The 10,573-nt window shown below is 41.4% G+C and overlaps 1 long non-coding RNA gene across 1 annotated transcript in view; it reads right to left on the reverse strand.

Annotated features, from left to right (window-relative positions):
- LOC112551460 overlaps positions 1-10,573 on the reverse strand; it is a 195,692-nt gene that overhangs the window by 119,725 nt on the left and 65,394 nt on the right. Inside the window, exon 2 of the long non-coding RNA XR_003095773.1 lies at positions 7,184-7,300. This is a non-coding gene — a long non-coding RNA (uncharacterized LOC112551460). The remainder of the gene's footprint in view (positions 1-7,183; positions 7,301-10,573) is intronic.

Consider the following 10,573-nt stretch of genomic DNA (forward strand, 5'->3'; position numbering starts at 1 on the left):
TAGTGGGGCGGTGAGCCTGGATAAGAGAGGGTAGCCGTGCGGTGGGCCTAAAGGACCGGAGACTTGATAGGAAGTCCCGTAACGGGCTAGATTATTTTAGAGAAGGCCCAAAGTGGGCTCGACGAGGGTCCCCGTGAGGGGCCGTATATTAGAGAAGGCCCGGAAGTGGGCTAGACTACAGAGGAGGCCCGGGGGAGCGGGCGTGTATTTTGACAAACCAACGTCCAGTACATCTGCGAGGCTTGGGGCGTGGTATTAGGGGTTGGTAGGAGTCACGCATAGCCCATAAGGCTAGGGTGCCTGGAATGCACCCAGTGTACAGGGAGACCCCCGGTGGGTCCGGGAGAACACGGGGACAGAGGTCCCAGCTAACTGTGCCTAGGAGACGTAAGGCAGCCTCCCAACTTAACTTAAGATTGAAGACGTGGCGGGCGAGAATAGAGGGTGCCCTTGGGTCAAATTGGCACGGAGAGAGGGCCTTAAGGAGATCACGGCCCTCCTTCATGACAGAGGGGTTCCCCTTCGTGGCAGCCTCCAGGGTTGTCACGCCTCTCAGCAGGCACTCACGGGGCTCCGACCTCCCCTACACCCCGGCCACTCGCCACCTTGGGTTGCAGGTCTTCTGGCCCTTTGGTGTCCCTGGTCCCACTCGGCTTCTTCCCCAGACTTCCGTGGTCCTCTGAGTTCCAGTGTCCCCGGGTCACGGCTCAAGCATGAAGGCTTTGAGGGCCTTGGACCTAGATCCAACTAGCTCATATCCCTAGTGCCCTACTCCAATCACCCTGTGATGTCGCGTGCGATCCCCACCACCGTGATGGCCGAAGCAATGTGGCCAGTGGACCTGCAGGACACAAAGGGACAAGGAGTGCCCTAATCCTATGGGCCCGGTGTTTTCCCTGTGCCTAGGTGCCCCAGCCCCAGTTGCTTGCCCTTCTTGGGTATGGCATCCCAGCCGATTGTTCTTGGTATGTTGTGGGCCCGTCTGCCACTCAACCGTCCCTGCTTGGGGATCTTCTGCTGCACCCCGCGGCTATCCCCATTGGGGTTCCCATCTCCTGGCCCTTGCTACCTCCTCTCTGGGGCTTCCCTGCCGGCTTGCCAGTTGGTGCCTCCGCCGGTTCTGCAACCAGCTTCACTGCCTCTGTCTTTGTTGGCCTCGCTGCCGGTGCTGCTGCCAGCTCTGCTGGCTCCTCTGCTTGTGCTGCTACCGGCTCCTGCCGGCGCCTCCACCGGTTCTGCTGTCGGCTCCTCTGCCAACCTCTGTCGTCTCTGCTGCCGGTGCCTCCGCTGGCTCCGCTGCCGGCTTCTCTGTCGGTGCCTCCACAGGCTCCACCCCCGCTGTCCCAGGCTGCACGATGCGGCAGCTGCGCCTCCCGGGGTGTGGGCTTCCCCACCATGCCTCCGCTCACCAGGTGCCCTCCTGTGCCTCCAGGGCTGCCTTTTGTTTCTGCCAGGTGGCATCTCCAGCTGACGTCACCTGGCCCCAGCTGAATATGAACGCAGCTGACGAGCCGTGTAGGTGGTTTCTTACTCCCTTCGGCCCCTGCGGAGGGTAAGTTGGGGCTGCCTTCTATTTCGGGTTGGGGTTCTCCTGCAACCCTGGCACCCCTGGGACTAGCTGGTTTCATACAAAGGGCCAAAAGTTACTGTCGGAACCAGACTTCCATCTGATTCCAATGTATCACCCTGCTGAAGTAATGTCGATATTGGTGATGGGAGGTGAAATTATAGCTCAGGTAGACATGCCTGTGGTAGCTGTAGACTAGCTAGCTTGGTAACAGTGCAGTAAGAATGCAGTGGCATGGTCTTTAGTCACCCAACTAAGTACCCATGATTCCTGGAGGGCTTTCACACTTTCTCTCAGCTGTAGAACATCTACCTGAGATAACCTGAACAAATGACCACTAGTTTTTAACCCAACACAAACTAATTACTAGACACATCCTTCTTATTCAGTAACAGCTGCTACCACATAATGGTTCCTTAACACAAGGTACAATTAATGAGGCAAATCACTACCACCACAAAACACCCGTATTTAATTTACTCCATGCCAAGGAAATCTACTTTCTAAATGGCCACCAGCTATTTGGACTACTTTCCCCAGAAAGCCATATGCTGAGGGGCAAAGGTCACAACACATTCTTAGGTACAAAAGGCCCCAGGTTCTGCTTAATCTCCATTATGTAGAATGTCAGCTAACTGTGTATGTAGCCTGTGCCCAGAGCAAATATCAGCCCTCAGCATTTGTTTAATTACAAAACAGCTTAATACAACAAGCAATGAAGCAAGGTAACCACTGCTATTTGTATGTACTTGACCCCATGGCTACTTCTTTTTCTTCAGGCATCAAACTCCTTTTCAAGGTTCTCCTTACAGCTAAGAAATCTTACATTACTTCCTTCCCAATGTACTTCTTTCTGTTATGGAATGTGGTTTTCTTGTTGGGAGATTGTTACAGGATAGCCAGGGATTTCTATTATTATAAACAAAGGAATTAAGTTATACCTGCTTGTATGTAGACATAAATATTATTTCTTTCCTACAACTCCTCTCTTTTTCAGGTAGTTCCTAGACACAATCCTTCTAAACATACCTTTCTAAATTGTCTTTTTAATATGTATTCAGAATAATTAAGCAGTTTTATACTCCATCCTGACAAGAAGAAAAGACAGCACCATCTCAATTTTATATCCCCCAAACTGTAATAAGCAGAAAATTTTAAATGCATAAATTCAAATAATTCCTCAATAGATGACAATCTTAAATGAAGTATAAGCCAGCACTTTCTTTTGCTTGCCCTTACCATTTTTTTTCTTAGCTCAGTAAATTCTGATAAGCATTTTGTACCCACTCAAGCAAAAACAAGTTTTTCTTGAGCTCCCCACCAAGAGTGTTTACTGCTTCCCCTGCCAGTTTTACCAATTGGAGTCAAAAACCTAGAGGCAGACTGAAAAAGCTGGGCAAGCCTGCGAAATCAAACTTGACAGTTCAGCCCAGTTAAAATCAATTAATCTGCAGGATTCCTGGCAAAACTTGACTAAGTACCCTTACAGCTACTTGGATCTAAGTTGGCAAAAGCTAGGATGTTTTATTTTCCTCCATGTATTTTATTTGCATATTTTTAGTTCTTCTTTATTTATTTACATATCAGTGATGCAAAAATGTTTTATAAAAGTTATTTCATAGATGCTAGTCCTGCAAAGGTACTGCCTGTTGTAATTATGTAGTTACTTTCAGTTGGGTATTTGAAAATCACTGAATAATGATTAATTGACTTGTCCAAGGTTACAAAGTTGGTGATACTTCTTATGGCAGAGGCTGTTGAAGCTATGGATTTGTACAAGAGTTTGACAGTATGGGATTGTATGCTCAGTTCATTAAAAATGAATGAAGTCAGCTGCATTTTACATTTATTTTCCTGTCCAAATGTCTCAACATCCACACAGAAACACTGGCCCATAGCTTGATTAGTACCTGCAAACAGCAGACTTCTCTAATATGCTCTGGCAATCAATCATTAAAAAAACAAAAACAAATCAATATATAGGTTTAGGCTTCTTCTAGAGGACATCAATCCTGAAAGGAATGTATTTGTGCTTTTAGCTTTGCTTCCTTTTTTGGTTAAACCTCTTAGTTCGCATCAAAAACAACTATATGAGATGATCAATTAAGAGTTTTGAGTCTTGTGAACATTGTATTGTATAAAACTAGATTCAGGTATCTAGTTCTATGGGATGCAATGTAAGTAATACTAACTTTCAATTATTCCTCACTGTGTACATCTACATGTGTGCATTTACTGCTCAGTAACCAAAATTACTGCGCAGTATGGGCACACATCTACATGTGCATGTCCATACTGGGCAGTAAACATGGCACCTTATACCAACTTCAGTGTAAATTTGATACAATTTCTGCCCAATTCATTATTGCACAGTAACGCACATGTAGATGCATTGCTGCACAGTAACACTGCATGTGTGGACTGACTTAGGACTAGCTTTAGTCCCAAGTCAGTCCACACAGTATCAATGTGCTTTAACACTTGCATGTGTAGATTCTTACTGCACAGTAAATTTCAGCTGACATAATTACACCTGTAGACATCCCTGCTAAGTATTAAAATCCAATCAAAATGTTTCTAGGGAGTTAATATAGGTGCGCTGGCATCAATGTAGGAAGTGAAAGTATCTCAAAATCTATATTGATGTGCCTGTTATGACAAAAAGCAAGATTTTGATCTCTAGCTGCATAGATTTAATGCATCTGTGAATGTGATACTGCCATTATAATTTGTTAGTAGTGTAAAGAGTGGTGTTTGTGCCATGGTCCAGAAATTACGCAAGACAAAGATTTCTTATGGTGATATATTTTATTAGAGTGGCTGAAGAAGAATGTCTTGCATTCGAAAGCTTGTCTAACTCTATCCCAACTATACAGCTGGTCCAGTAAAAGATATCACTCTAAGAAATCCTTGCCCCCTAAGCAATGTAAAGACATTGACCACTCAGGATTTTAAAAAAGCTATTGATATTGTTTTTTAAATGTTTTACACACTAATACAGAGTTATTAAGTGATTTACCCACAAGCAACTTCTTGGAAGAGCCATAAATAGAAATCAGAGTTCCTACACCTGCTTCTTTTCATGGGACCACACCTGCTGAGATATCCCATTAGACTGCCTCCTTCCACAGACCCGTCTGTGCACTCCTACTTTAAAAAAACCAACAAAAATTTTGAAAACATGTAGCAAGTTACTTTTTTGACCACTTGATAAGGACATGGAAATTTTCAGCACAGATATGCTAATTTCAAGCAGGAATTAAACCGCATTCTACAATCTATGCTATACAGGAGATCCTATTAGATGATCAAGTTAATTCTTTCTGGCCTTGCAATATATAAATTTATGATTGACATACTCCTGGGAGTTAAGTGTATTCAGCAGTCTGCATGGCAGTTTCCTAAGAAGAAACAGCTGATGGAGAGGACACAAGAAAGAGGGAGAAAACCTAAGATACTAATGTGCAGTACTGTGTGTTAGGTTTTAGAAGTTCAGCTTTACACAGCTAACATCAACTGAAATCTTGGTTTTAGAGTCAGGAATAATGCAACTATTGGATGAGCTACTTTGCTCTTTTTTTCAACTGAGCATACTTTAAATGTTATTGTACAACATTGAATCATTTCCCTAGTACAGTCCTTCAAGATGTGTGTCCCTCTCCACTTTGTAATAACCCCAGAAAGGGGCTGGGATCCAAAACTGCAAGCACTTGTTTGCATGAACAGTCCTTGTTTACAAGCATACTTAAACACTGCTCATTCCTGTGAATGGGGTTTTTCCTTCAAGGATTTTGGAGGACCGAACCCTCATTCACTATAAAGACTTTCCAGCTTCACAATGAGGATTTTGAAATTCAGTGGGTATGTGCCCAGCTAGTAGAATGGACCGTATACAAATTGTAGAGGATACTGTAATTGTTTTGACTTTGGGGGTGAAGGCTTTATAGGACTCCTACGGCTAAGCTATTTCCTATCACCTTATTTTAAGTACTGCTGCGCTTGATTTTCAACATCTATAAAAGTTTGGAAAGGATAAAGACACTGTAGCACTAGAAACCAACAAGTATGTAAATATCTAAACACTGTTAGGAGAGCCCTGGAAATATTTAAGAGTAGGTGAGACAGACACCTGGCTGGGATGGTTTAATCACAGGTGATCCTGCCTTAAGCAGGGGGCTAAAGTAGATCATCTCATGAGGAAGCTTCTAACCTTACTTTTCTATGATCTTAAATGTCTGCAATAAGAATCTTTAGAGACAGTCAGCTATTACAGATGGTAACATTAACACCTAGTATACCTTCAGTTTCAGTCTTTCTTTCTTTTACAAATCACTTCTCATTGTTAGTAGATGAGTAGTGAGTGAATGGCAAGTAATGTAACATTCTATTGCACTTTTCATTGTGCTCAGCACTGAAGACAATATAAAAAGAAAGTAAAGAATACATATATTATATTCCATATAGAATATAGAATGCAATATAGAAATATATTTTATACTATCATAAGCATAACTGCAATGAACATATTTACTTAAAAACATATGGTATAGAAAATTAGTGAGAATGAGCAAGACACACGGGCAGTAAATGTCAATTAGAATATATTAATTATCTTAAAATGTGGAAAATTACAGTAATACATGTAAGAATCCACATTTCCTTTGTAGTTATGCAATAATTTAACAATAAAGAGATCTTTATAAATCTGTAATCCTGTTTTCTGGAAGAGGTTACTTTTGTTCATCTGGCTAATTCTGATTGAGCAAAAGTGAAGATGGAGTCATTGCTATTGCTGTTAGGAATAAAATAACATTTATCATTCTCTAATACATATTTTCTTCTTGGTGGTTACCTTTTGAAGGCATATTTAAATCCTAATATTAAGGGGACTTAAGGTAAACCTTTGAACTTGTAGTTACCATCATCTATTTGCAAACTTTTTTCCTATATCTACATTTTTGCATAAATCTCTGTGTAGTTGATGTTTTTTTGGGTGGAGAAATATAAATAGGAATTCAATGACTTTTTCATGGAAAATTAAAGGCACGAGCTTGGAGGCCCTGTTTGAATGTTTAGCCCTTGAATTTTTAAATTGAGAATAATATTTGAGAAGTACCTAGGAAGGTGGTTGTATACTAATCAAATCAGTAGTATAACTATCACAATTCCTGTGTTGGTTCTAGTTTCAATTGAATTGCAGAGGTATTTCTTCATCTTGACTTTCCCATTTATTGTCCTACAAGTGTTATTTTTCCTGAATTACCCTGAAAATGTATTAATATTTAACTGTTTTAGGCTAAAAAAAAATACATTTATGAAAGCCTGGATATGCTTTTCTCTGGAAGTCAGAGTTCTTGGTTTTTGTTTCTTCCCAGAACTATTAACCTATATTTTCAGATACTATTTGAAAGTAAGATGTTCAGATTTTAGGAAGCCTAGTGTGAGCAACACTACAGTTCACGGGAACTCCAAGTTAAGTAAAAGTACTGAAATGTATTTTTAGTAATGTTAAGAGTGTTGACAGTAATTGCTGAACAACATTTTGTAACTATTCTTTCTCCTTTCAAACCAAATACGCCATTTCTGACTGACCTCTAAACATTCTGTTTAACATACCAGACAGATCCAGCAGAACACAGGTCCTGGGCTTTTTTGCTGTGGTTAAACTGTGCAGAGCACAGACCATGCAACCAGAACGGTAAAGAGAGGTCCTTGTGGTGGTGACTGAAGTTTCTGCAAAGTGAAAAGGGACAGGGGGAATGATGGTTCATTACTAACTGAAGCCTAGAAAGACAAATTCATGAGAAAGAAACAGAGAGATTCAAGCTTTGACCTGTGTTACCCTATCTCATGCATAGTCATGGACTAAGTAGGCATGTTTGCAGCAGTATACATTTGTAATTAATGTGGCCAAACTAATTTCTGGTGCAACACTAATTGAAACAGTGGAATACAACTAAGGACTAATTTAGTCCTTTGTGTATCCTATCCTGCATTATTACTCTTAGGAGAGCAAAATACAGTTAAGCTTTCTTTGTTAAATATATATTCAGACAAATCAAACTAAAACTATCTTTAAGTCATAGGTAACACTGTAACATAATATAAAACTGGTGGAAGCAAGATCAGAATAAACACTCAGGAAAAACATGCTGTACCTATGTTTATAATATTTAGCAATAAAATTTACAACCCTGTTATCTGCTAGCTATGCAAAAACAAACACTTGTACAGGTGGAGTGTGCCATCTGTTTACATATAAACAACTGGCCTAAGCCTGCCTTAAGGCAGGGTGAGGTTGCAGCACACAAAGCTCAAGAAAAGTAGCTTGGGTTCTGAGGAAGCCAGCCAGCAAAGGAAAAAGTTAATTTGTGTAAGCCATCTGCAGGCAGCGAAAGATAAAGTTCCAGTCTGAGCTAGAGTTCATGTACCTGAAGAGACTGTCTGACTTGGCATGGACTAAGGCTGAGTGAAGAATTAAAACAGAATCTGAACTTGTCCAAACCAGCCACCTGAGAGTTCAGCTTGGGCAAACTTGTGCGTTATAGTTGTGAAGCATTTTATCATCCTGTCTTGACACAAAAGAAATATATCCACCCCAGAATACAGGAAGGACCAGTCACTTCCCCATGATGCCACCCAGTAGTCAAATGAGTTTTGAGAATCTGGCTTGGGACATAGAAAGAAGAGAACGAGTTGCTTCCATACTCTTCAGTGACCCAGAAAATACCTCTGCTATGGAGATGCCATTCTCAGACCTTTGAGTTCAGAGCCTGGGAGGGCTTGCTATTCCTGCCCTTGACCAGAGTGATTTAGAAAAGTTGACCCATTTGTAAGCTACTGCAAGCAAGCAACATGTAATCAATTTAATTCAATAAAAAAGTCTTACTTAATATCCTAAAAACTACTAGGCTCTTGCAATGTCTGGACAGGTAGAATACTCCCAAGTTCTTGATGTAGAAGTATTCAATTAACTGAAGTAAACACCTGGCAGGTACTGGAAGCTGGCCCTCCTCAAACAAGATTTGGCAAAGAGTATTAGCAAGATAGACAATGAGCACACACCATTGTTTCTAATGGTTGAGGTGATATGGCATCACATCACGGAAAGAACTGAGTTAATTTTAATATTGATGGATTTTTTTGCAATTGAAGAGAATATATTTGTCAAAAGTTTCTGTATTGAAAGCAAGTATTCTCTTCATAAAATCCATGTTGTTGTTAAATTTTACATATCTCCAGACTTCCAGGCTTTGTTGTTAAATTTTACATATCTCCAAACTTCCAGGCTTTTGGTGGTGGTCTGTATGTTCAAGCAAGTAATTCAACCTCTCCTGCCCCCTCCCTCTGCAAAAGAGGGCTCCTGGGCTTTTTTATTTCTTTACTTTTCTCTCAAGCACTGGAAAATTGGCCAGAGCTGAGGTTTGGGAGTTTTGACTGGAGCATATTGCTGCTTTTGACGGTACTTAAAAAAAAAACCAAAACCTCAGAGGTTCCTGCCTGGAGTCTTGCTATGCCAGTCAGGGTCAAACTAGACACATCTACAAGCGTGATTAATGTGCACAAATACATTCAGAGCTTATTGCTGTGGAGTTTTTTGCTCCTGGGCATGCCATTTGAATGTATGCCTGGGAACCAAAATCTCCAGAGCATATTTCTCTGGAGTTCACTTGTGTGCAGCACATGGATCCTGGTCTGAACAGCCTGGGCTGGCAGGGGATCTGGGAGGTCAGCCTGCCAGTCCAGGGCTGCTCCAACTGAGCTTTACATGCTGCAATGCAGCTCACTGAGGCATGAGGGTGATTCAGTGTGAAGGCTGCTTCCTGGCTAGCCCCGCACTGAAAAACCCTGTGTCCCTGCCAGTTGAGACAGCATCTACATGTGCACTGCTGCACACAAAAAAACTTGATAGCAAGGTAGTTCTTGTATTTTACAAGTACTACCTTGCTGCAGAGTTTATTAGCTTTGTGTACCCTAATAGGCATGCACATATAGATACCAAGACATTTACTGTGCAGTTAGTTAGTAAACTGTGCAGTAAATGTCTCGTGTAGATGCACCCACGGATTCCCAAACCTGGGCCCAGGAAATAACTTTTCCCCTTCCGCTCTTGCAAGGACAGTGAGGGGTTCTGCTTTCCTCTCTTGAGTTGGGCATGGGTCTCTTCCTAGAATTTTTTTTAACTTATATTGTTTAAACTATGTCCATGTCACTGCAGTACCAGAGCACCGGCAGTGCCCTTGATGTCTCTAGTTTTCTCCGTGGCACGTTGTAGGGTGTTCTTGGTGTTTCCAGTGTTGTGCCTTGTAGCTGTGTCTGAAGGTCAGAGTGGTGATTCTGGCAATTCTTGGGTTACCAATTGCCTGCAAACTCACAAAACTGGATTCAGTGGCCCAGGAGGCCCTTCCCACTCCTGTTAAAGTTTCTTGAGTGTGAGGCTTTATTATTTTCAGCATTAGGAAAATATATTTAGACTATGCCTAACTATTTAAAGCTTAAACTGCAGAAGGTAAGGCTTCTGCAACACATTTCTGACTCAGTGTGGCACGAGATGGTATACAAATCCCCTGATTCTCAAAATTTCTGTACTCAAATCCAAGTGTTTTGTAATTTATCTTCTTAACTACCATTTTCCCTAACTCCCCCAAAGACTGCAAAAGATAATCTAAGTTTGTATCTGCCTCTATTCTCATCCATTTTATCAATATGTGGTGGTCTTAAATAAGATTTTTTTCTGATATACTGTAGGCTTTAGGATAATGGGGAGGGGGGCCCTTACTCAGCTAGCAACAGTTATCAAAAGACAGTACACTTCCATAAAAACTTAATTAAAAACCATAGATCCTATGAAGATCATTATTACTCTGTCCCTCTATGCCATATTAGAATGATCCATGATCATGTCCACAAATGTATTCAGAGGCCCTATTACCATTTGGAAAATGCTACCAAGTTTTGGTTTTATTTTTGCCAAATTCTGAGACAATAAATATGTTTTCAATTCCT

This window comes from Alligator sinensis, unplaced genomic scaffold (assembly GCF_000455745.1).
Source record: "Alligator sinensis unplaced genomic scaffold, ASM45574v1 scaffold606_1, whole genome shotgun sequence".
Classification (NCBI taxonomy): domain Eukaryota; kingdom Metazoa; phylum Chordata; order Crocodylia; family Alligatoridae; genus Alligator; species Alligator sinensis.